The sequence below is a fragment of the Ursus americanus genome, chromosome 1 (assembly GCF_024610735.1).
Source record: "Ursus americanus isolate L20-20 chromosome 1, mUrsAme1.1.p, whole genome shotgun sequence".
NCBI lineage: Eukaryota > Metazoa > Chordata > Mammalia > Carnivora > Ursidae > Ursus > Ursus americanus.
In genome coordinates this window covers 92,507,223-92,535,108 of record NC_142127.1, presented here as the reverse complement: position 1 = coordinate 92,535,108, position 27,886 = coordinate 92,507,223, and the positions used below count along the sequence as shown (strand labels likewise).

General features: G+C 41.2%; 1 non-coding gene across 1 annotated transcript; it reads right to left on the bottom strand.

Moving 5' to 3' along the window:
• Nucleotides 1–20,572: 20,572 nt before the first annotated feature.
• LOC123778131 (U6 spliceosomal RNA) lies at nucleotides 20,573–20,677 on the bottom strand. The gene has a single exon (XR_006775801.1). It is a non-coding gene; the product is annotated as a U6 spliceosomal RNA (small nuclear RNA).
• Nucleotides 20,678–27,886: the final 7,209 nt, after the last annotated feature.

Genomic DNA, 27,886 nt, shown 5'->3' with positions numbered 1-27,886 from the left:
CCCTGATGACTGAAGGGTGACCTGACACTAAAGTCCAGGGGAGATGTTACCTTGAGGGATGACCTCAGCAGGAATCTGTCTTCTTAATCCACATTTAATCAGGTTTGAAAGTCAGCCCTCTATTGATGTTATGGGCTTTCAGTTGTTGTTGTTGGTTTTTATTGAAGATTGTATGTATGTATGTATGTATGTATGTATGTATGTATTTATTTATTTATTTATTTGACACAGAGAGTGAGCACGCAGAAGCAGGGGGAGTGGGAGAGGGAGAAGCGGGCTCCCCGCTGAGCAAGGAGTCCGACTCGGTGCTCGATCCCAGGACCCTGGGATCATGACCTGAACTGAAGGCAGACACTCCACCGACTGAGCCCCCCAGGCGCCCCAGGGCTTTCTGTTGTGATGTATTGGAAGTACCCAGCATCGTCTACGAAGTTTTCCTGCCAAAATATCTAACCTGAATTTAATCAAGCCTCTATATCTCATTACCTGCTTTTGCTGTAGAGCAGATCACCCCAAAACTTAGCGGTTTAGAATAACCACTTATTATTTCCCATTATTCTTTGGATCAGAGAGATGATTCTTCTGGGCTGAGCTGGCCAGATGGTTGAGGATGGCTTCATGCTTGACGTTGGCCAGGGGTATGGAGATGTTGCCACACGTCACTCCTCAGCCAGCGGGCTGGCCCGCTCAGTCACAGGGCCCCAAGAGCAGCAAGGACTGGCAAGTCCTGCTTCACGAGCCCATTTCAAGCCTCTGCTTCTGTCACATTTGTTAAGGTCACATTGGACGAGCAAGTCACATGGCTGGGCCTGGAGTCAAGGGGAGGAGAAAGAGACTCTACCACTTAATAGATAAAATATTGTCAGTTCTACAATCTAACCACATCTAACTTCTAGTTCATAAAAACATAGTCTGGAGAGGAACAAGTTAAATTATATCATAAGGAAATAGTCAAATCTAAAATGTGAAACATTCTATAGACAACCTGCCAGTGTTTTCAAAAAGTTAGTGCTATGGGGGGGAAAAAAAGATGTGATGTGTGGCAGGGCAGAGTAGACTATTCTAGATTTTTTTTTAAAGATTTTATTTATTTGAGAGAGAGAGAAAGCACGAGCAGGAAGGAAGGGCAGAGGGAGAGGGAGAAGCAGGCTCCCCACTGCGTGGGATGCTGGGATCATGACCTGAGCCAAAGGCAGACACTCACCCAACTAAGCCACCCAGGTGCCCCGAGACTATTCAAGATTTTAAAAGACTAAAAGGACATAAAAACCAAATTCAAGTATGAATCTTATTGGATCATTATCCAGGAAAATAAAAAAACAGTCATAAAAAATTATCTGGATAATTGGGGAAAATTGAATATGAATTAAATACACAGAATATTTTAAATTTTCTCAAATGTGATAATGGTATTAAGGTTACATAAGAGAACATTCATATTCTCAAGAGATGCAACGTGATGTATTTAGGGGGTGCCTGGGTGGCGCAGCCAGTGGAACATCCAACTCTTGGCTTCAGCTCCGGTTGTGATCTCAGGGTCATGAGATCGAGCCCCTTGTCTGGCTCCAAGCTCGCACAGAGTCTGCTTAGTATTCTTGCTCCCTCTGCCCCTCTTTCCCCCAACTCAAATAAACAAATCTTTAAAAAAAAAGTGATGTATTTAGGACTGAGATGTCATAATGTCTGTTACAGATTTCAAATGGATCATCAAATCAATACATCTCTATGTCTATATATGATAGGGAGAAGTGGGCTGAATTATGACCCCCCACCAAAATTCATATGTTGAAATCCTCACTCCTAGTACCTTGGAATATGACTGTATTTAAAAATAGAGCCTTTAGGGGAGCCTGGGTGGCTCAGTCAGTGAAGTGTGTGCCTTCGGCTCAGGTCATGATCTTAGGGTCCTGGTATTGGGCCCCGCACTGGGCTCCCCGCTCAGCAGAAGGCTGCTTCTCCTTCTGCCTCTCCCCCTGGCTTGTGCTCTCTCCCCTTGATCATTCTCTCTCTTTCTCTCAAATAAACAAAATCTTAAAAAAAAAAAAATAGAGCCTTTAGGGGCGCATGGGTGGTTCAGATGGTTGAGCTTCCAACTCCTGGTTTCAGCTCAGGTCTTGATCTCAGGGTCATGAGATCGAAGCCCCATGAAGGGCTCACACTCAGCGTGGAACCTGCTGGAGATTCCTTCCCCCTCCCTCTCCTTCCCCTTCTGCTCCTTCCCCACCCCACACTCTCCCACACTCTCTCTCTAAAATAAAATCTTCAAAATAAATAAATAAATAAAACAAAAATACAGTCTTTGAAGAGGTGATTAAGTCAAAATGCCCTTAGAATAGGCCCTAATCCAATCTGACTAGTGTCCTTATAAGAAGAGATTAGGATAGGGGCGCCTGGGTGGCACAGTGGTTAAGCGTCTGCCTTCGGCTCAGGGCGTGATCCCGGCGTTATGGGATTGAGCCCCACATCAGGCTCCTCCGCTAGGAGCCTGCTTCTTCCTCTCCCACTCCCCCTGCTTGTGTTCCCTCTCTCGCTGGCTGTCTCTATCTCTGTCAAATAAATAAAATCTTTAAAAAAAAAAAAAAAGAAGAGATTAGGATACAAACATATCCAGAGAGAAGACCATGTGAAGACACAGGGAAGACGGACCTCTATACAAGCCAAGGAGAACGGCCTCAGAGGAAACCAACCCTGTCCACACGTTCACCTTGATCTTCCAGCTCGTGGAATTGTGAAAAAATAAGTCCCTGTTGTCTGAGTCGCCCAGTCTGTGGTATCTCGTTACACCAACCCTCGCACACTGATACAACAAAGTGCTGTTAATTGTTCAATCTAAGTGTGAGATACACAGCTCTTCATTGTGATACTTTTTCAACTTTTCTGCATGTTTGACAATTTATGTATTAAAAAGTTGGAAGGACAAAACCTTCTAAGACTGTGCTGTTAGTCAACTGGCTCTTAAGAAAATATTTTCAATCAATTATAATTGAATTCTGAAATATAGAGGTTTGGCTGCAACTTTGCTTATAGAAGAGAGGAGGGGTTGGAAGTCTGACAAATTAAATGAGAAAGCCATTTCTCCGCACATCGGCAGTTCCATTGTTTCAGATTTCAGGCCATTATATCTACAGAGACACTTAGTGACATGATACGTTGGACAATTATTTTGTGCAACAGAAGAAGAGGACAGTGCCGCAGTTGCCCTGAGTTCCAGCTCCACATTCTTCCAGAAGAGCAGCAACGGCGGTCGGCAAACCCTGAGACATGGTGACATGGACAAACAACGTCAAGGCTGGAATGATCCAAAGGGCGCATTAACTCTGTCAGTCTGTCAGCAGCTCAAACAAATATTTCCTGATAAAGTTTTATGGCTTCTTGAGTAAACACTTGGGAGGTCTTGGTCATCAGATTTAACTGAAGCAAAAAAGCGGTTCATTCTGTATGTGAAGCCTGTATTTTTTCTTTTTTTTTTTTTCCTGCACTTTCCAACAACTGCCCAGACCCCCATTGTCCTGGCTATTTAGCTTCTCCTTGGGATCAATGAGATGGGAAAGGTGTTACTATCATATATTATTGTATATATTATTAGTATACTACTGGTATACTATTATATATTTACGCATATCAGTCCGCTATTAGTATACTATAAGACACTATTAGCATCCTACTGGTATACTATTATGTATATTAGTATTCTATTAGTATTAGCATACTGTTCTATACTTAGGTGTTACTATTCTCGATGGGCGGTGGCTTGTTTAACAGAGGTTCTCAACTTTAGCAGCATGTCAGAATCACTGGGAGGACTTAAACAAAACAATATGCCAAACAAAGACAGTGATGCTAAGACAGACCCCTAAACATTCTGGTTTAATATACTGAGGCAGGACGTCGGTATCAGGATTTGTCGTAAAAGCTTCCCCGGTGATAAAAATGGGCAGTGAGGTAAGAACAACTGCTCTAACCTATACAGAATTCCATTTTTTTTTTAAGATTTTATTTATTTATTTTGATTGAGAGAGAGACAACGAGAGACAGAGGGAACACAAACAGGGGGAGTGAGAGAGGGAGAAGCAGGCTTCCCATTGAGCAGGGAGCCCGATGCGGGGCTCAATCCCAGGACCCTGAGATCAGGACCTGAGCCGAAGGCAGACACTTAACGACTGAGCCACCCAGGCGCCCCTATAGAGAATTCCTAACCACAAATCCAGTCACTTCTGGGGGGGCTCTGAAGAACCTTCGCAGGGTTCTTAAAACCATCTCCAAAATAATCTTTTTCTTTGATTTTAAAATTCATTTTGAAAAAAAATTATGTCTAAGTATGCTATTAAAGTATCAATTCACTCAAAACAGTTTTTAAGTGTCGCCAGCATGGGATGCTGTTGTGCATAAAAGGGTAAAAAGTCTAATTACTGTGGTTGCCAGGCTATAACATCTAAAATATTTTTCCCCATTGACAATGTGGACTTCTAGGGAGCCCAGACCTTGATTTGCATGTAATATTTTCTACTAAAGGGAAGCAGAAATTTGAGAGAAATGAGCCATTTCAGGTCTGGAGTGTGGAAAGTACATGGTAAGGCGAACATCTGTGTGCCCTAAGGCAAGAAAGCACTCAAAGTCTACTGGGGATGTTTCAAAAGGGCTCTGAAGCCAGAATGAAGGAGCTCATATTGGCTAAATATAGGACAACTGGAGCATCAGAAGGAATAATGACTATACAGTGATTGTAACAGTAAAAAAATAAAAATCCCTGGTGCATATGACACTTAAACTTAGACAAAAAGAATGAAAAGAACAGGGGGAAAAAAAGAAGAAATTCATTTGCCGCTATTGGAGGTGAGTATTAATCACAAGGATTTATTCTGGGAGGAGGGGAAGAGACAGTTACCCTGACCTTATAGAAGGAATGGAGGCTCATCTCTAGGTGATGAAAGAAAGCTCTTCTTTAGAGAGATGCCACCTAAGAAAGAAGAAATGGAGACAGTGTCAGCTCTGCCTTAGTATGACCTACCATGGGATCACTTCTTGAGTGTCCTCCCTTGCGTTGCACTACCACCATCAAAGAATACCTTTTATAATCCCCCTCTGGACATGCGGAGACCACTGATAACTTTAGAAATGGGACCTGCAAAGTAAAACTTCCACTAGAAAAACAATCCTACTATTCTCTGTAGAGCTGGAGCTCTGTGGTGCTTTGCAGAACATCTGTGTGTACATCCAGCCTTGGAGAAGAAATGTATGTGCTTCATGGCTTTAGACCTAGGCACACACTGATGGCAAAGGAAACTGCCAACTTCCCCGCATTAAGCCTGGTGGCCCATTTTCATGGAAGACGTCCACTTCAGAACCTCAAGTCACCACTTTTTGAGGAGTTTGTTTGAAACAAGAAGGGCACCAGAAAATAACGTACTTTTCCCATTTACAGAAATTTGCTGGCTTTCTAGAAGATGGGTCTTGGGCACCTGAAAGACCTTCAGGAAAACAAATGTGCTGCAAGCAAAGGAATATTTACTTAGGACAACTGGACATGGATGAGTTTATTCATGGCTTATTCGTGGATATTTTGATCAAATCAATAAGGTCATTCTTTCCATTCAAAACCTTACATTCTACTAGGAAAGCTAAGCCTCTCTTCCATCCAAACTGCTCCTGTGGAAAAGAAGACAGGAAGAGGCAATCACATTGACTTTTCAAGGCTAGAAAAAGATATTTCTTTAGGCTGAAACAGAGAGTGATTTTTTCCCCCATTTTCCTGCAGGCAAAAATCTGTAGGCACCTGGAACCCTACAGAATCCTTTTGATGGTTATTTCTGCTCCAGTGATCTTGAAATTAAATGTGTGTTCATGACCCTTAACTTGCTGACTCAAGCATGCAGGCAATGCCAAAAATGACCTCACAAAGGAATGGATGCTACATGGATTAACCCAAAAGGGTCCTGGAAAAATCTGACTCAAGCCTGCCCTTGTCTCAAAAAGCGTGCGATGGGAGCTCTGATTCTATTACTGCGTTAGTGAACTATGTCGGCCAAATCAAAAGACAGAAACCACTGAACGTCAAAGGCGGCATTTACGTTTTACCACATAGCACTCCACAATTCCACCCTCTCATCCAGGCTCAAGAGCGGCGGCTTTGCTGGTAAATTCACTTTGAGCAGATGAAAGTGTATCTTTTATTTGTCTGTATGGAAAACTTCACATTTGCATATCTAACAATTTTGCCCCCTTTTCAAAAAATGGCCATTAATTTCTGCCCGAAAAATGGCAGTAAAGCACAAGCATAAAGATTGTTTTTATATTCTGTACGGGTGCAAAAAATAAATTTCCTTTGTTGCAAATGGTGTGAAACATGCTTTTTCCTGGGATGCATCCAACTGCTTCCCTTGGTTTCTCCAGGTGATGCTATAACCCGAGACAGTGAGGACTCTGCTAAAGGAGTGGAGCTCCGACCGGAATTCCGGGCATTGGTCAGTAGTGGGGACAGGATTCCTCAAGTGCCCAGCTCTTTCCAGTGGCCGAAAACCTCACCATGAAGGAGGTCTCCTCCATCATCTCTTGCACAGTGTACTTCAAGAAATCGACAAAGACAGACTATGGAAAACCAAAAGCTGATCATTAAAAAAAAGAAAAAAATCCTAATGTAACCCCTTGCCAAAGTGACTTAGAAATACCATGTCTGGGGCGCCTGGGGGGGTTCAGTCCATTAACTGTCTGCCTTTGGCTCAGGTCATGAACCTGGGGTCCTGAGATCGAGCCCCACATTGGGCTCCCTGCTCAGCAGGGAGCTTGCTTCTCCCTCTCCCTGTGCCCCTACCCCCACATATGTGTGTGTACTCTCTCTCTCTTGCTTGCTCTCTCTTAAATAAATAAATAAAATCTTTTAAAAAAGAAATACTGTGTTTAACATTAGGAATGAGAAATACAATCAAATTATAAAATTATTTTAAAGATTATAAAAACATGGTATGTGAGTTCTATGGCAGTAAATTTCCAACTATATGAAGATACTTTTATATGAAGAGAAAATTTGAACAAGTCAATAATCTTAGGAAAAATCATAATGATAACCTAAGATATAGGACTCTTAAAAGTACCAGAAACAAAGGGATGTATAGTGGAGTAATAGCTAATCTTTAAAGAACAAATAATTCCTATGCTAGGGGCACCTGGGTGGCTCAGTCAGTTAAGAATCTGACTCTTGGATTCGGCTCAGGTCCTGATCTCCTGGCCCATGACATCGAGCCCCCCATTGCGCTCCACGCTCAGCAGAAGTCTGCTTGGATATTCTCTCCCTCTGCCCCTTCCCCAGCTCTCTCTCTCTATCTCTCAAATAAATAAGTCTTAAAAAAATAAAGAACAAATAATTCCTACGCTATCATTTAAAAACTATAGCAAACCATACAAAAATATGGAAACCCCCCCATTAATTTTATGAAACTAGCACAAATTAATATCACATGCCAATGAAGACTGCACAAAATGGAAACTATAGGGCAAATTCACCTACAAATCATTTAAATGACTTGTCAGTAAAAAACATGCACGTATGCACTGATAAGAAGACTTAATGCAGAAGTTACTTGTGCCAGACTCTGTTCTAGGTACTTTACACACTTGAACTTGCTTAATATTTAAAATAACCTCATGATGTAACTACTTTTATTATCCCCATTCTACCGGGAAGAACTGGAGGTGGACAAAGTAACGCTCCCGGAATTACACAGGAAGTCGTGGAGTTGGGATTTGGGCAGAGGCAGTCTGGCTCCAGAGCCCAGGTTTTGTGCCTCCAAACGATACTGCTATCACCAAGCAGAACTTCTGTGAATATCAGTCAACCTCAAGATACCTTCCAAACTAGTTCATTAGACAATAGACTAAAAGAAAAAAAGACCACATTATTATGTCAACTTTTTCTAGCCATTTTCAACAGCAACTCCTAGTAGTATAGAAGAAGATATCTTAATACGGTAAAGGTCACTTACAAAACTCCCATGTCAAGCAGGTTAAGCAAGAAGATATTAAAGTCATTTCCATTAAAATTAAGAATTGTATCCACAATCATAATTTCCAGTTTTAGCTGAAGCACTAAGAAAAGAAATAATCTCATATACTGACAAAGAAGAGACAAAAATTACCATGTTTTCTTCTAAATATTTTATATATTCAGAAAAGCCAAGAGCAGGGCACCTGGGTGGCTCAGTCAGTTAAGTGTCTGCCTTGGGCTTAGGTCATGATTCCAGGGTCCTAGGTTTGAGCTCCATGTCAGGCTCCCTGATCAGCAGGAAGCCTGCTTCTCCTTCTCTCCACTACCCATGCTCTCTCTCTCTCACTATCCGTCTCTCTCAAATAAATAAATAAAACCTTTAAAAAAAGGTTTAAAAAAAAAGCCAAGAGGCTTATAATGTTCTTTTGGAAGTAATAAAAGAAATTGGTAATGTGATTAGGTACAAGATAAATATTGAAAAACCCAGAATAATAATTTAATCTATAATAGCAATAACCAGTTAGGAGTAGAAATGGAAAAAAACAATTCCATTGATATTAGCCAAACCAAACCAAACAAACAAAAGCCCACAACACAAGAGGGACACAGGACCTATATTTGGAAAACTATAATTTTTGTTTAGGGGTATAAAACAAAACGTGAACTAAGAGAGAAACATCTCCTGATTCCATGTGGACAGTCTTAATACTAAAAAGGCCAATCATTTCCAGATGGTTACAATAATTTAATGCAAATGCCTTCATCATGCCAATGTTTTAAAACCAGACAAAATGGATATAAAATTTGTATGGAGGGATAAGTATCTGAGACTAGCCAATAATTTTAAAGGAAGATGTGTGTACGTGTGCATGAGCAGTGAACACACGTGCCTGAGTGGAGCCCCTTCTTTCTTGCTAAACATTAAAATGTATTGGGGCGCCTGGGTGGCACAGCGGTTAAGCGTCTGCCTTCGGCTCAGGGCGTGATCCCGGCGTTGTGGGATCGAGCCCCACGTCAGGCTCCTCCGCTGTGAGCCTGCTTCTTCCTCTCCCACTCCCCCTGCTTGTGTTCCCTCTCTCGCTGGCTGTGTCTATCTCTGTCGAATAAATAAATAAAATTAAAAAAAAAAAGAATTAGAAATAGCCAAGTATTTAAAAAAAAACACATTAAAATGTATTACAAAGCTACCGTGATAAAATGGTATTCCTGTCCGTTAGCCTAAAACATTTTATCTTTCAATGTCTATGGGGCAATACCAAAAGAATTTAAGAACACTGTGTTCATAGTAAACAAGCCAACATAATTATTTTAATTTATTTAGTCCAATAGAGAACACTACCATGAGACATCATAGTAGACGTGTCACTAGAGCAATGAAATAAAATAGAGACAGCAGCAACGAATCCAAAGATAGGTAGCAGCTTGATAAACAACCAAGCTGACATTTCAATTCAGGGTAATGTATGACTATTTGAATAAATAAGGTTGGCATAATTTACTTTCCACCTGAAATAACACCCCCAAACAATTAAGTTCCATGCTTATTTTTTTAATCATGTGAGAAAAGATATGATAAATTAAGTTGAAAAGCAAATGGTAGATTGGAGCAAAATAATTGGCATTGTATGTGACAGGGCAAGTGCCATTTCCCCTGTCATACAAATTCTTCCTATTAATTCATAAGAAAGACAACCCAGCAAAAGAATGGGCAAAGATATGAACAGGGTATCACAGACAAAATGCAGTCATCAATAAACATTTGAAAATATACATAACCCTATTAGCAGTATGGAAATGCAAGTTAAGCAGGACAATGTTTCAAGTCCAGATTGTCTAGGAGCGCCTGGGTGGTGCACTTGGTTAAGCATCTGCCTTCGGCTCAGGTCATGATCCCAGGGTCCTGAGATCGAGCCCTACATCGGGCTCCCTGCTCAGTGGGAAGCCTGCTTCTCCCTCTCACACTCCCCTTACTTGTGTTCCCTCTCTCACTGTCTCTGTCAAATAAATAAGTAAAATATTAAAAAAAAAAAAAAAGATTGTCAATTATCAGGAGCAACGGAATCTGATGTTATTGAGGGTGGGGCTGAAACTGGCAATTTCATACACAGCTGATGAGAATGTCAATTGCTACAATTTTTTGTGAAATTAATCTGGAAATATCTACTGAAAATTGAAATATCCATATGCCTTAAGGATTCCACTTGAAGAATGTAGCCCATAGAAATAAAAAGCAATATATAAGAATATATGTTTAAGAATCTTTATTATGGCATTATTTGTAATGTAAAAATATCTACCTCTAAATGCCCCGAAAGTACATTGTAAGAAACAGTTGAATAAATTGCTATGCCCGTACCATGTACTATTATGCAGGTGTTAGGGTGTTCGGTGTGCATTATTGCTTTGGAGATATCCATGATATATTACTAAGTGAAAAAAGACATTGTAAAATAATGTATGTGGTGTAATGCTATCTTTAAACAAACAAAAAAAAATCCCAAACTCTCCGTGTGTGTGTGTGTGTGTGTGTGTGTGTGTGTGTGTATTTATAGACACTGTTACATTTATCTTGGGGGGCAGGAGTGACAGCAGATCGTTCCATTTCTTAAATGTTTCCCTTTGACTTGTTAAATCACGTTACTTTTGTTATTTAAAAAATCTAATAGGGGCTCCTGGGTGGACTCAGTTGGTTAAGTATCAGGACTCTTGATTTCAGCTCAGGTCATGATCTCAGGGTTGTGAGATCGAGCCCCGTGTCCAGTTCCAGTTCCGTGCTGGGCATGGAGTCTGCTTAAGATACTCTCTCCTTCCCCCTCTGCCCCTCCCCCTCTAAAAAAATCTAATAAAGTTCAAGCAAAACACCAATAGGTAAAATTTCCCAATATTATCACTGAATCACTTTACCCAGACAATTCTAGGAGAACCACCTTCAAAAACCAAAATACCGTTAGCATTAGTGACAAGGCACTGAGAATAGGATTACAAAGACTCTAGGAATTCCCAAACTGTCTTCAAACAAACTAGAAAGATTCAGAGGAGTGGCTCTTTAGCACTTTTTAAGTAAATTCCATTGCATCTTAAGTATAAATATCTAAATTGCCTATGAATTAAAAAGATTTATGGTGAATGACTCTTTTAAAACAAATAAGCCAATTTGAACAAATAAAATACAGATAATAGGAAGTTGCTCCCACATTCTAACAAAAGCTTACTCAAAAATATTCAAAGAATAAGCATTAATATTATTTGGAAAAAACTTAAATTTCCACTTATAAATGATAAAATTAATGTATGATGAAAAATAGTGTTGTGATGAACAATTACATTTAGGAAGACGTCACGGAAATTTGGAAAATGTTAGGGATATTATATTATCTTTAAAAAGTACAGTACAAAATTTTATACGCTTATGATTATAACCAAGGAAAATGACAGCAACAATAATACAACTTTTGTGTAGAAAAAAGACCAAAAGGAAATGGACTAATGTGTCAATAAGCGATAGTCTTTGGGGGTTGTGCAATATGGAATTTTCTGTCTCTTTTTCTATTTTCTATATTTTCCAAATATTCGGAAATAATGGTTATTATCATATAGCACTTTATTTTTATAAGTGTATGAGAGCTTTACTTATTTTTAAGTATTTATGTATGTGTATTTATGTACCATTACATCTAGCTTGTTTTATACCTAAATAATACTAATTATTAATAGTAAATGACTACTAGTACTACTAGAACAAAATACTAATAGTACTATGTACTAGTAATTATATAGGGATAAAGTGTTACATATTGTAATACAATGAACAGTGTTTAAAATTTAGATAGTAGATATTTGAATTATCATAGCAAGTTCTATATGATATGTATAAATAATGTTATAATAATTATTATTACATGTAGCACTTTACTCCTTAATACTACTAGTAGTAAATAATTATTGAGGGATAAATAAAGAGCTAAATATAAGGCAATACATAATACTTGGACAGTTAATTTAACCTTGTAATTGTGTAAGAGATTTACTTCCTAGAGCTCAAGGCTGAGACCTCATAGGTAATTTGCTTCAACTCTTAAATATCATGCTTCATTAGCAGTGTGGAATTTCAGCCCCATTCACTAAGCCCTGCAGGTTCTGTGCCCAACATTCCTGTGCCTTAGCTTAAAGCAGTTCCTGTTGACAGTATTCAAGACTTTTGAAAAAGTCATATTAATAGCCAATAAAGAAGGGCCATTACGTTAATCCAGCGTAGCACACCCCACCATGACAGGTCATTGCAGGGAGGCTATATGGCACCACAATACAGAAAAGAGTGGGGGGAAACAGGCATTTGTCTCATGCAATCTTACCAGACCCTCGCCTAGCATCCCAGAGCCTTTGTCCTCCAAACTGTCAACATCATGTCTCTAAGTGATCATGTTAGAGGAATAATGATATATCAATAAAGAATATTCCTCTTTCTGGGGCACCTGGCTGGCTCAGTCAGAAGAGCATGTGACTCTTGGGGCGTCTGGGTGGCTCAGTTGTTAAGCATCTGCCTTCGGCTCCGGGCGTGATCCCAAAGTCCAGGGATCGAGCCCCACATCGGGCTCCTCCGCTGGGAGCCTGCTTCTTCCTCTCCCACTCCCCCTGCTTGTGTTCCCTCTCTTGCTGGCTGTCTCTCTGTCAAATAAATAAATAAAATCTTAAAAAAAGAAGAAGAAGAAGAAGAAGAACAACAACAACAACAACATGTGACTCTTGATCTCAGGGTCGTGAGTTCAAGCCCCAGGTCGGCCGTAGAGATTACTTAAATTAAAAATACAATTAAAAAAAAAGAATATGCCTATTTCTAACGTTTCCCTTCTGCACCTAGTTGAATGTTGCTGCTGCCCTGATCATGTCCATTTGCCAACCAGCAAACGTGGCAGCATTACAGAAATGGGTGAGCTAATGATGCCAAGGATCAAAGTCCCACACTAGTAACTCCCCCTAAGTGTTCCCTTTTTTTCGGAGGACCCTCTAACTCACCAGAATAAGAGACACTGATATTGGTATGGTGTTTTGACTCTCACTAGCTTCCAAAAAAGAGTTTCTACCCTGAGCCAACAGGAAAGCCGGGAAAGTCATCAGGTCCAGAGGAAACCATTTTTTCAGCATCCACTATGCACCAGGCCCTTGGAGTTTTAAGGCACAGAAACCCATTTAAAGGAGGGTAGGTACGATGGGGAGGGAGGTGGCAATGTTTCAGGGCATCGGGGAAATCTCCTAGAACCGAAGGGTCATGGGTGTGCATGAGTCTAGACACGGACTCAGTCCTAATCAAGGCCTTGCCCCCATCTAGCCCTTGCCCCTCACCGTCTCTGCCTGAGCCTCCACCTGTTTCTCACTCACGTTGGCTCTGGTTCTCACTCTCCTTCACCTCCCTGCTTCTGCTTCCTTATCTCCTGCTTGGCCCAATTTAGCTGTCTCAGCCTTGCTCTAAGTGACCTTTCAGCCTCCCATAGATTAAAATTTCCCCTGGGTCTCTTAACTCAGATTCTAGACAGAGGGAATGTGATCACTGAATCTATGAGTGAATATAGTCATGAATGAATCGATCAATAAATTAATAAATTCAGCATTCCTCTCCTATGAGTTAGGACCTTTATAAACAATCCACCGAACTCACTTATTTGCCCAAAACATCCTCAGGTAGAAATTTGCAAAGATGACTCCAGGTGAGAAGGTTAAGCCATGCATTTCATCACAAAGGAAATTTTGTATGTAATATTTTTATGTTTCTGTTTAAAGTCCCTTGTATTTACCCTCCCAAACTATCTATTAAAATAGCATCATGTTGAATAATTTCCATTAAGATGTAACAAAACAAAATCTTGTACCTTATAAGTCAGGCACTTGTCAAGGACTTTATTCTTTCATTTAATCTTCACAACGCCTAAAGAATAGGTACGATTATGCAGCCCCTGAATGAAGAAATTAGGCTCAGAGGGTTTAGAAATCATTTTCATGCTGTCAGAGCAGAGGTAGGATTCCCAAAAGGTCTCTCTGACTGTAGTGCGTGTGCTTAGCCGCTGCCCTATGAAACTACTTTGTACTCGGTGAAAAAAGACGTTTAAGCCCTGCGCTATATAAATCTACTTAATACAGACATTGTGCTAAACTTTTACAGGTGAAGCATTGTGACGACTCGGCAGTTAATTTGAAAATATAATAGAGTTGGTCGAATGAAAAGCTGATATTTGTCACCTTTAAAGTTTCTTTTAAGCACGTGAGATGTTTTAAAACCAGCAATTGATTGAGAACTCCGCATTTTGCTGGCTGTTCCTATCAGCCCCCACATGTTATTGGTCAGCATCCGTAGGACAGAGCTGAAGTTATTCCTTATCACAGTGAAGGTATCCTGGGGAATTGTTCCTGACTTGCAAAGTTTAAAACAGCATTTCTAGATTCCCACTCTAATTGCTACATCATTTAAAAACCATTAGCCACTACATTAAAATGGACATAAATTCACATAATTTAAAAAGCCAAATCCGATATATGATGTTTAATGTGTACTTTCCCTTGGACTGTGATTATTATATATCTTGGTGCTCTCGAGTATGTCCTACTGTGCTGTCACCACCATACACCACCATGCCACTGCTTATCCAATTCTGTATCACTGTGAAGTAGGACGCCCTTGGCCTTATTATGAGATCACAGCGGCTGTCCTTCAGCGTGCTCTTGTCTCCATACAGCACCTTTAACCATCATAGCCCAAAGATTGTCTTTCCAGTTGTCTAAATCTCCAACAAAGAAAGACGTGCCTCCGTTATCTACACAATGGCCTCAATTCTCTCTTGCCCTCTGGATACCAATGTTGTCTGAAACGGCATTATATCATCTGGAATTCCTTGCTGCATTTCCTCAGTGGTTGGGCTCTAGATGCAGCACAGGGGCCGGTGGAAGGTTCTGTGAAGCCACATGTTAGCTCTCCTTTCATTCTGTTTTTCTGCCCTGCTAGGATCTTGACTCTAAGGGTCATATTCAGGTCCAGCCTCTCATATCATCATGGCATCTGAGATTTTCTTCTCTCTCATAAAGACAATTTCATTGGCCAATATTATCTGGGCATGAGTCTGGCTCTAATACCTTCCCCAGGCTTAGTTTCTTTTTTTAACATTGCTTAAATTTCAAGTATACCTTGAGTTTTGTAGAGCTATTTCAGAGGGAAATCAAAGGCAGATGTGGCTTTAAGATCAGAACACAGGGCAGAAGTTTTTGCAAAATTGTTACTGGCTGGCCTGCCTTTCTTTCTTTCTTCCTTCCTTCCTCCCTCCCTCCCCCCCTCCCTCCCTTCCTTCCAAACGTTTGATTCCCTTCTCCTATTAAAAAAAAAATTTGGCAGGGGCGCCTGGGTGGCACAGAGGTTAAGCGTCTGCCTTCGGCTCAGGGCGTGATCCCGGCGTTATGGGATCGAGCCCCACGTCAGGCTCCTCTGCTATGAGCCTGCTTCTTCCTCTCCCACTCCCTCTGCTTGTGTTCCCTCTCTCACTGGCTGTCTCTATCTCTGTCGAATAAATAAATAAAATCTTTAAAAAAAAAAATATTTGGCAGAACGCAGGCAGAATTCATCTGAATTCACCATTCAAGTCTTTCCATTCTAATCAACTGCAATACAAATCTATTTTGCCAAGAATTTCCCTTTCTTTCTTTGAATAGCACAGGCAAAATACCAATATTCAACCCATAAAGCACAAAAAGAGAAATCTTCTTATCAATTGGCTCAGTAGAAAAAGATATATTGAGGAAAATAATATTAGCTGAGACCATTTCCCCTAGGTTAAGTGTTTCTATCCACCTGCTAAGGAGAGAAAATCAGAGCTGGAGGACCGGTGTTCTGAGCCCTTTGTGAGGGCTCTGTAGCTCCTTACTGCTGTGCCTATCTCGAGGTTTCTAGAGATGCCAACTTCACTCCCAGCAATTAATTAAAGCGATAATTAAAATAACATCCCTTGTTCCTGACTTCCTTGCAAATCGTACAATATGAAGCGGTGGCTCCTTGCGTCTGCCTCAATGAGCGCTGACTCCCCCACATACGTCAGTCATCCTATAAATTAGGAACCAGCCATAACCATTAAGCACTACATTGTTATTCCTTATTTTGATTAATTCTCTTCCTCCAGAGCACATGTCTAGATGACGGCATCTGTTCTGGAGAGCTTCCATCTGGAGAGCTACAGTTCTCCTTTCTTTCCATCTGCATATGTACGATTCATTGTCATGAAATGGGCTTTAAAAATAGTATTAAATATTTGATTGAATTAACCCGCAGAAAATGTCAGTCTTTTAAAACTTCAAACTGGGGAAAGGAAACATGAGATTAGTCTAAGTAAAGCAGTTTCATCCTTTAAAAAAAAAAAATCACATGTCTAATACTGTCAGTCTGGTCTGGCTTTGCAGCAGTGATTGATTAATGCCGTGTGCCTATGTGCCCTTCCCAGAGTGGACTCCTACTGCTGTGCTGTGTTCAATAATGTACATTGTAATTAATGCTTTTTTTCTCTCTGAAAATGAAAGGCCAACATGATTGTAGTGCATTTGCTGAGGACAGAGCTCAGCAGAGCGTCTCAAGAAGAGAACTAAAATAAAAAGACAACAGCCCACTTACCATAGAAGACTTGTGGCTCAATGGAACCCGCTTCCTCGGAACGTTCGGTCTTAGGCAGAGAGAAGAGTCCCTTCTGCTCACAAAGAATGTCCGGTCATCTTTGTTGTACACACGGACTGTGGCCGCAATCAATTCAACTAGGGATTTAGGGTCTTTATTTTATGCTCAGAAGCTGCTTCTGTGGGCATCCTTCATACTCTGGATCAGCCTGTGCCCCCTCACAGGCAACATGCATGCTGTAGGAAGCAGGTGGAACTCGGTTTTGAAACTGAATTGCCACTAACTAGCTGTGTGGCCTTGTGTGAACCGCTGGACTGAGCCTCGATTTCTCCACCTGTAAAATGAGCATTCAAGGAGACAGTATCTGTCAGGTACGAGACACAAGGGGTTCTCATTCCTAATGAGAACATAATTGTTTTATATTCAAACAAGGTGGAAGTTTATGCTTATATGGTCCCTCGGGAGAAATGTGTCATAAACTTGCCTGCTTTTCGACACGTCTCTAAGTTTTTAAATGAGGACGGAATGGAAAATCCTTACTTCTTTTTTTGATTCACGATGGCATCGACATGCTGAGGGCATATTTTTGATTCTCTTCTCTGCAGAAATCCCATTAAAATACTAGTCTAGGAATAAAAACAGGAAGAAAAGCAAGCTCTTCAGAGGGTGACCTTGCAGATGAGAGATTTAAGCAAATTTCTGGAAGACAGCAACTGATAGAAGTTGAGGAGGTGGCAGTTCAGAATATTCTAGGAGGTAGCTGCCGTGGAGAAGGGAACCAATCTTCTCAACACAGCTCCAGTGTGGTTCTGGGTTCAGGTGTGACAGACAGGGATGAGAGAGGAGCTAAAAATATAGGCATGGGGGCGCCTGGGTGTTCAGTCGGTTCAGCATCTGACTTCGGCTCAGGTCATGATCCCGGGGTCCTGGAACTGAGCCCCACGTGGGGCTCCCTGCTCAGCGGGGAGCCTGCTTCTCTCTCTCCCTCTGCTCCTCCCCCAGCTCATTCTCTCTCTCTCTCTCTCTCTCTCTCTCTCTCTCCGTCCCTCCCTCAAATAAATAAACAGAATCTTAAAAAAAAAAAAAAAAAGACACAGTACTCATAGAAAGTACTTACATAAGGGGACCCTCAGAAAGCAAGAACGAAACTTCAGGTCATAGGCTAAATCCTGGGGATGCAATATACAGCATGATGACTGTAGTTTACAACATTGTATCGTGTAATTTGCAAGTTGCTAAGAGAGTAAATCTTAAAAGAAATCATCCCAAGAAAAAAATTGCAAGTATATGGGGTAGCTGTTCACCGAACTTACTGCCGTGATCATTTTGCAACACATGTATGTATCAGATCATTATGTCCGTACGCCGTGAACTCATATAGCACTATAGGTCAATTATGTCTCAGTCTAAAGAAGTAAAACAAGAACCAGCTCTTTGAAACAAGAAAATTTGGTAATAAAAAATCTAAAATCAAATGAATAATTGGAAGATAAAGTCAACGAATTCTCCACCCAAAGAAATAACAGTAACAAAACCTCAACGAAATAGATAATAGCAGAAAAAAAAAAAAAAAGAGAGACACAGAGGATCAATCCATTCTGCTCATAAAAATTCTAATAAGGGGGACCTTCGCGAGCCAAGGAGACTAAACGAAAAAAGGAATATCCAGTGTTTTATTTCCAATATGTTATTCTTTATGCCCCTTTATATGTCTTTAAATACGTCCTAATTTTTAAAGACCCAGACTCAGATATATCACTGTGAAATGTCAGGGCACCAAAATAAAAGAATATTCTAAATCTTCCAGAGAGCAGCAACAGGTCACCCACAGGAAATAAAACTTCAACTGCATTAGTCTTCTCAGCAGCTAATTTCTGAGGAAAAATCATTTTGAATCAAGGGTACCCTACAAAAGCTATCAACTTAGAATGGGAAATGGTCATTTTCCTTTTATGAAACGCAAGAACTCATAGAGTTTAGATTGCACTCTTTCTGAAGAATTTACCCGAAGGTGAACACCAAGACAGAGGCTGATAAGGGATCTGCGAAACCATGTCACTAACCAGGCATCTACTGAAAGCACACTTCAAGGTGACACTTGAGCAGCTGTTCTGAAAAAAATCAGTCCATGTTAGAATGTGAAACCAGAGCACTCCAAGGGGACACTCTCCAGGGGTTAGGAGAAGAAAAAATTCAATCAACACAATCAATAAGATATGCAAATAACAGTGAATAAGGCCCATTATTTTTCATTCACCAGCAACAATAAGAGAGAAAGCAATCAGAAAGTAGGAAAAAAAATCAATTAAAATTTACAATTCGGGGCGCCTGGATGGCTTAGTTGGTTAAGTGTCTGCCTTCGGCTCAGGTCACCATCCCAGGGTCCTGGGATTGACGTTGCATTGGACTCCCTGCTCAGTGGGGAGTCTGCTTCTCCCTCTCCCTCTGCCTCTCCACCCCCGCTCTTGTGCTCTTTCTCAAATAAATAAAATCTTAAAAAAAAAAATCACAATTCAAATATACAGCAACTAAACTGGAGTGTGGTCCTGAATGAGACAGAATATAAGAAACGAGAGACATTTAACCTTGATGCCTAGAACTTTTCCCTTGGGGAGGTTCAAGTTTCATGACGATGAGACCACAAAGAGGTATGTTTGAAGCACATGACATGGGTCTGTGACAAACCAGTCATGACTCGTAAAAGAGCGAACACTATTTTTTTCTATTTCAACACATACAACCAACCTATAGACAAGGTTAATTATGATTACAACAGAATATAAATTTATCAACACTGACATCGTGAAGGTTAGAGGACAGTGAACAGAAGTCAGGAAATAAGGGAGGGAAGAAATGTGGAAGAAAGGGTAGGGGTGTTAATATTCTCATCATAAAAGGAGCCGTCACAAAAGGCTTTGAAAAACCAATGGAATAAGATAGTTTTTAGCATATTATTTACAGTTGCAAAGAAACTAAAAATAAAAATACAAAAATACAAATTGGGACAATGGAGGAACTAAATCGTCACCCATGATAGCAGAAAATCAATATTTAATATCCAATGTTGACAGATCAAGAAGTGGCGATGTAAGTATGTAATTTAGAGATGCATTAGGTAACCACCAACAGAACTTACACCATAAATGATTAACAGCGGCTGCTCCGTGAGAGACAGGAAGTGAGAGCACCGATGTGCGGACTGCTCTCTTCTCACTGTAAGCTGTTCTGAGCTGCTTCAGTTTTCAGCTGTGTGCTTGATGGCTTGGATTAAAAAAATACATTTTAAAAGTCGAAATTATGATATTTTACTCCATTTACAGAAAATAATTTAACGGGGACTCTAAAAACTCTAGGCGTCTACTAAGCACCTACTCTCCACATCTATAAGGAAATAAAACCGAGGTTCAAAATCATCACGTAGATAGGTTTTGAGATATGATATGCCTTTGCGAATTAAAAATAATACCGTGTTCCAAACCATTTCAGTGGGGAGTTTAATCTTATTTTTATTTTTTTTAAATTTCATTTATTTATTTGACAGAGAGAGAGAGAGAGAACACAAGCTGGGGGAGGGGCAGAGGGAGACGCAGAAGCAGGCTCCCCACTGAACATGGAGCCCCATGTGGGGCTCGATCCCAGGACCCTGAGATCATGACCTGAACCAAAGGCAGACACTTCACCGACTGAGCCACCCAAGCACCCCCTTATTTTAATTTTTAAAATGTTTGATTGAAAACATATGATGAAAACAATGACTCTTTCCTACCTAAATATTTAATTAAACTGGAAGATCTTTTTCTCTGCACAATCCCTTGTGAATTTACATGGTCCTTAAAGTTTGGCAAAATCAAAGAAAACGTTTCACTCTGATTCTTAAGAGAGGCTAATAAAAAGAGTGGGGGGATCTGCACATTTATTTATTTATTTATTTATTTATTTATTTATTTATTTATTTATTAAATAGGGAAGGCTTCATGAATTTGTGTGTCGTCTGCCGCAGGGGCCATGCTAATCTTCTCTGTATTGTTCCAGAAATCTGCACTTAAAAAAAAAAAGTTTATATAAGAACAACCAACTTAGAATCAAGCACTCTATATTTGATTATTGTGCAAATACACAGTTTAGATTTTTTCAATGTGATATCCTTATTTTAAAAATTTTTTAAGAATCCCTATATATAGGTAAATTGTGGAAGGAGCCGAGATGCCCTTCAACAGATGACTGGATTAAGAAGATGTGGTCCATATATACAATGGAATATTACTCAGCCATCAAAAAGAACGATTTCTCAACATTTGCTGCAACATGGATGGGACTGGAGGAGATAATGCTAAGCGAAATAAGTCAAGCAGAGAAAGACAATTATCATATGGTTTCACTCATTTATGGAACATAAGAAGTAGGAAGATCGGTAGGAGAAGGAAGGGAAGAAGAAAGGGGGGGTAAACAGAAGGGGGAATGAACCATGAGAGACTATGGACTCTGGGAAACAAACTGAGGGCTTCAGAGGGGAGGGCGGTGGGGGACTGGGATAAGCCAGTGATGGGTATTAAGGAGGGCACGTATTGCATGGTGCACTGGGTGTTATATGCAAGTAATGGATCATGGAACTTTACATCAAAAACTAGGGATGTACTGTATGGTGACTAATATAATAAAAATTATTATTAAAAAAAGAATCCCTATATAATTAACATACAGTGTTATATTAGTTTCAGGTGTCACAATATCTTTTTTTTTTTTTAAGGTAAAGAGGAGGAGTCCTAGGTCTATGCTTTTTTTTTTTTTTTTTTTAACGAATTAAAAAGTAGTTTGGAAGTTGAAGGTTTCTTCTTACCTCAAATAGGCCGATTAGAATGTAGCCTAATGCTACTTATCACAGGGTGGGTTTTCCAGAAGCAGATACTGAAACGAAGTCTGGGGTTCAAGATGTTTCCTGGGGATCAAGAGTGGTGAAAGCTTGTGGGAAGAACTGGGCAGAGAGGGAAAAGGAGCTGGAGGCCTCATAAAGCCCGTGGACGGGTGGGGAGCTATAGAGCAAGCAACACCTGTTAGCGTTGTCCCTCAGTGCCCCGAGCTAGCGGGGCCTTCCTACTCCACTTCTAGACGCAGGCTGCCTAGCGCGGGCATGATCTCACACCCAGCGGCTGCTTGCAGCCCAGGTAGGCCCTGAAGGAGCCATCAGCTGGGAGCCGTGTGGCGATGGACCTCTCCACAGCTCGACAGTGAACCTCCCTTCAGGCGGATATGGGTGGCCCATCTCTGGGTCTACCTTCCCACTACCTGTGATAACGTGATAGTAAATGCAAAAAAGCACCTATCTCATTATGGAGAAACACGTTTGGTACGCGGATCGTGGGGTTAGCTGTTCTGGGCCCCCCAACAGCTGCAGGAGATGGCCTTGCCGGTTGTTCTAGCCACCCTTGCTTCTGCTCAAAAATTACTTTCGCAGGCACACCTCCATGTACTTCGGAAACATCTCTTGTCAACCTCTGTTGACTCTGCCTCCTTTGGCTTTGGACCTTGACTCCACCTCTCCGCTTAGCCTCCTCGGATTCACCACCGCATTTTGGGCTGTTGCAAAACTGCTGGCAGGCACCTCCCCCAAATGGGAAGTAGAAAGCCGCAGATCACCAGACAGCTTCCGGAGCACCCTCCCCAGGGCCCCATGGCCCCAGCTGTCAGGAGCAGGGTGTCAGACCTGCGTGGCACCGAGGCTGGGCAAGTCTGAGACCTGAGAAAGGCAAAGCAAGTCTGCCCTCAGTGAGCAGTGGCTGCAGAGGGCACCGAGCCAACCAGCCATTCTTTAGTCATTTCTGCCTGCAACCCTGATTTTCCTTGGGGGAACAACCATGCCTTTCTCAGGTGCCATGGGTCAGTGAGGATGCCCAACCCTGAAGGCCCGAGGTGGTCCTCTGGCTCAGGTCTGGCCGGTCAGAAGGTCTGGATGTAGCGATCGGGTCAGAAATGGACACTTGACCCAGCCAGGGCAATAAAACTCTCCTCCAAGACTCATTCTTGAAAGGGGTGCTTTCTCTCTGTGGGCAAGTCTGTGTCAAACCTCAATTCAGCCACACCTGAAATGGACATGTTGGCCACGGGAGCCGATAAGTTCCTTTCTATGCCTAAACAAGTTTGAAATGGGATTTTCTATTTGCATCCAAAAGAGTCTGAGTGAATACAGAACCTATCACAATCTCCTTAGTAAGTGCTGGCGCGGTTGATTTGATGGCGAGCTCACCACTCTTGCTTGCACCAAATCAAAAGCCTCTTTGAAAGTTCACCCTTTATCCTGCCCCATGGAGCTGCAGCAGGTAGAGGCATTGATCCAAATATCGCGTCTACATCGGTGGTTCTCAAACTTGGCCACACATCAGAATCAGCCGGGAAACTCGAAAATTGGCGATTCCCGGTCCTCATCCTGGGTCTACAGAATCTGAATTTCTGGGTGTATCGTGTATGCGTATTCTTAAAAAGCTACAGAGACAATGTTAACCTCAGATTTAAGAGCTACTGATCCCATAACGCCACGTAATTGTTCCATTAAATGTAATAAATCGGCCAGCTGGAATACAGCCATGCACACGTCTCCTACACATTTGTGTCATAGTTTCTACAGCTCTGGTCCTTAAGTTCAACAAGCAAACATGCATCCTTCCCGAAGAAACAACAGCAGCTCCAGCCGAAGAAAACTGGAGTGGACAGAAATGAAGAAGTGGATTTACCATGAAACTAATAAAGCTTAAGTTTCATGGCTCCTCGTGTGAGGCCCTTGTAAGTGCTTCCACGGCCATATGTTCTCATAAAATTTATAGGAGTACAATATTTTAACCACAAATGGCTGGGGCCACGGGTTCTTTCCCACTGCAGCTTCTCCTCAGTCATGTCTCCCCTTGTGTTGGGCTCTACAGGAGAAGCCACGGGCATTTTTGGATCATGGCTAAGGAAGCAGAGGGGGTTACATATCGTTGTAGTTTAGTGGGCTATTTATGTGGTTCACAGACTCTTCTGTGTATACTTTAGTTAGTTCTGGCTGCCCCCCTACAGGAACCATTGTCAGTAGTGGGTTCTAACACCCACTCTCCCGACACAGTTCACCTTGATAAATAAAGGCGCAGGGTCTGACGTGACCCTCATAATACGCCACGACATTAGGGACCCCGAAGACAAGCCAGTCCATGAGTGGTATCAATTCAGAAAGTATTTGAGATTTGCTTCTGCAACCAACCTCGGAAATGCCTTGAAATCCTCCAGCTCGTCTGTGAAAGACACGTGAGAGAAGTTTTCCTAAAATTGATAACAGTCCTAAAAATGTACCAAGAGTAAGATGAGAAGCCAAAAGAAATCTTTCCACACTATCAATCATAAAAAAAAAAAAAACATCATTTCACCCGTGGCAACAAAACAAAACAAAGACATCATCGCATCCACCATGATGATTCACCGCCAATCCATTACTGGATTGATCCAGTCAGAGGAAAGTCTGATTTCTCCTTCTATTCTCTCCGTAGGAAAAGCAGGACAAGATCACTGCTTCAAGAAGAGGTGACTGAGCCTATGCAGACAAGAATTTTATTGAGTCGTGTATCAGGTAGCTAAGTATTAAATACGTTATTTTCTATATTTTGAGATCTTTCCAGAGTTTGTCAGCTTTAAGTATTTTGCTGTGACGGTGGTCATTTACATGATGATTCTAAGTGAATATTTAATGTCGTGTCTAATAATCTGAATTATTTAAAAAGGGCCTCCAACACTGTCTGAGCTGCAGGCCCACAGATGTTCGCCCGCTTTGAAGGGAGCACCTCAGCCCTGTGTGCTGGTACCGGATGTAATACAACCTCGTGGATCTGTCCCTTACAGCTGCCTGAGTCTCCCAAAAACCAAATCTGCTTATTATTAAGTCAGCAAATGCACCGTTGATGGATTTAATGACTCTGTAGGAATGAGTCAGTAATGACTCTGAAGGAATCTGTGTGGCCAGACAGATAAATAATACATCATTTAAAGGTTTTTGAACTCAGTGTTTTGGAAGAAGCCATTCGTTGAAAGAAATTAGGAAGGAGAATATATCATGGCCAGGGAGAGAACTATATCAACAACCAATATGATTAATGGGTAATTTATTTTGCTCTTATTTTGCTCCATAGGAAATATTCCAAATCATCGTCATGTGAAGAGGTGATTAAGTATATCTCATCTAACAGATCTTGGCTGGCCGGGCTCAATAGAGCTTCAGAATCCATTTGCTCTTGTTCAGCAAGGGCATTGCTGCAAATAGGATGGTGCCCGGTTTCATGTGTAGCGCGTATGGAAGAAATGGCCCAGGTCTCCATGCATGCTGACTGTCACCCCCTGCTTTAGCTCCTTATAGGCGTGAAGGGAGAAATCAGTTCCTGTGCTGACTGATGTGCTCCGTTGTCCCAGCATCTTATTTCCTGCAGCACTCTGAACAAACTCAATATTTACAATGCAGCATTTAACAACTGTTCATGTAGGGGCGCCTGGGTGGCTCAGTCGGTCAAACAGCTGCCTTCGGCTCAGGTCATGATCTTAGGGCCTGGGATAGAGCCGCATGTTGAGCTCCCTGCTCAGCGGGGAGACTGTTTCTCCCTCTCCCTCTGCCCCTCCCCCAGCTCATGCTTTCTCTCTCTCACTCTCGCAAATAAATAAAATCCTCAAAATAAATAAATAAATAAATAAATAAATAAATAAATAAATAAATAAATAAAAATTGTTCATTTAAATTCTCTACTCTGAGTGCCTTTAGTCATACCTTAGATTCGTGGCACGTTAACAAAGTTTACTAAAAAAAAAAAATTGTAGCCATAATAGTTTGGTAAACACTGGTTTATACAAAACTGAACTGATTTCTTTATATATCTGCAGCAGGACTTCTCAGAGCTCTTAACAATGAATCTCTAAGTGCAGAGTATAAAAGAATGTAGTTTGCAATGCTTCCCAAATTATTGGATCACAAAACCTTTTTTTGAGGGACCAGTATTTCAGGGACCATAACTTTAGGACATGCTGCTTTAGACTAAAATAAAATGACATAATGGACTATAACATAAAAGCTAAACAAATTATATGACACCATGGCAATCACTATTATTATTGTTATGATTAAGATTACTATGCTCTTGGGGTGCCTGGGTGGCACAGTTGGTTAAGCGCCCTACGCTTAGTTTCAGCTCAGGTTGTGATCTCAAGGTCGTGAGATCGAGCCCCGTGCAACAGGCTCTGTGCTCAGTGCAGACTCTCCTTGAAAGTCTTTCTCCCTCTCCTTCTGCCGTTCCCCCTCCCCCACTCACTTGCTCTCTAAAATAAACAAATAAATCTTAAAAAAATAAAAAAGATTACTGCTCAAAGGAAACAACTGATTCTCTCTTCCCTTTCTCCTAAGCACCATAATCTGTAGAGATCTGAGAAAAAGACAAACTAAGACAAATACATTTACTGGTATAATTTTCAGCTGTGATAGTTTTATTTTACCAAGAGGTTGAGAAAATTACACATACTTCCGGCTATCAAGCTTCTGACTGCTGCCTCGGTAGCTTTCACTTCTTTTTTGGGATTCTCCACTGCATTTATTAAAGAACAGTGACTGTCAGGGCAATCTCTATCAAATATCCCAGTGGCATTGTTTGAAGACAAAGGAAAATTCATCCTAATGGATGGAATCTTAAGAAACCCTGAATAGCCAAAATAATTCTGAAAAAGAAGAAGAAAACTGGAGTACCCACAATTTCTGATTTAAAAAAAAATTACAGGGGTACCTGGGTGGCTCAGTCATTTGAGCATCTGACTCTTGATCTTGGATCAGGTCTTGATCTCAGAGTCATGAGTTCAAGCCCCATGTTGAGCTCCATGCTGGAGTTTATTTATTTTACTTAAAATTAATGAAAAATTTAAAAATTACAAAATTACAAAGCTACAGTAATCAAAGCAGTGTGGTACTGGCATAAAGTCAGACCAATAGATTAATGCAATAGAAAATAGAGCTCAGAGGGGTACTGGGTGGTTCAGATGGTTAAGCGTCTGCCTTCAGCTCAGGTCATGATCTCAGGGTCCTGGGATTGAGCCCTGCATCAGGCTCCCTGCTCAGCAGGGAGTCTGCCTTTCCCTCTCCCTCTGCCCCTCCCCATCGTTTGTGCTCTCTCTCTCTCTCTCTCTCTCAAATAAATTAAATAAAATCCTTATTTTTATTTATTTATTATTTTTTAATTTTTTAGTTTAGTGGTTTTTTAAAGATTTTATCTATTAGAGCACGAGCATAAGCAGGGGGAGTGGCACAAGCATGGGGAGTGGCACAAGCAGGGGTAGCTGCACAAACAGGGGGAGCAGCACAAGCAGGGGGAACGGCAGGCAGAGTGAAAGGCAGAAGAGCCAGGAGTCCAATGTGGGGCTTGATCCCAGGGCCCTGGGATCATGACCTGAGCTGAAGGCAGACACTTAACCAACTGAGCCACCCAGGTGCCCCTAAATAAAATCTTAAAAAAAAAAAAAAAAAGAAAGAAAAGAATATAGAGCTCAGAAATGAATCCTCACAACTATGGTCGAATGACCTTCAACAACAGTGCCAAGATTACCCAATGGGGAAAGGACAGTCTCTTCAGCAAATGGTGTTAGAAAACTGGATATGCACATACAAAAAAATGAAGTTGGACTCTTATCTTGCACCCTATACAAAATTTAAATAAAAGTGGATTAAATCGGGGCGCCTGGGTGGCACAGCGGTTAAGCTTCTGCCTTCGGCTCAGGGCGTGATCCCGGCATTACGGGATCGAGCCTCACATCAGGCTCCTCTGCTATGAGCCTGCTTCTTCCTCTCCCACTCCCCCTGCTGTGTTCCCTCTCTCACTGGCTGTCTCTCTCTCTGTCAAATAAATAAAAAATCTTAAAAAAAAAAAAAGAATATGAAAAGATGCTCAACATCACTAATCATCAGAGAAATGCAAACCAAAACAATAACATACCCATTAGGATGGCTACTATCAAAGAAAAAAAATACCAGAAAATAACAAGTGTTGGTGAGGGTGTGGGGAAATTGGAACACTTGTGTACTGTTTTGGTGGGGGCCAGGGGACTGTAAAATGGTACAACCACTGTGGATCACAGATTAAATTAAAAAATTAAAAAGAGAACTATGAGCCAGTCATCCCACTTCTGGTTTATATCTGAAAGAACGGAAAGCAGGATCTTGAAGAGATATTTGCACGTCCATGTTCATAGCAACACTATTTACAAGAGCCAAGATACGGAAGCAACCC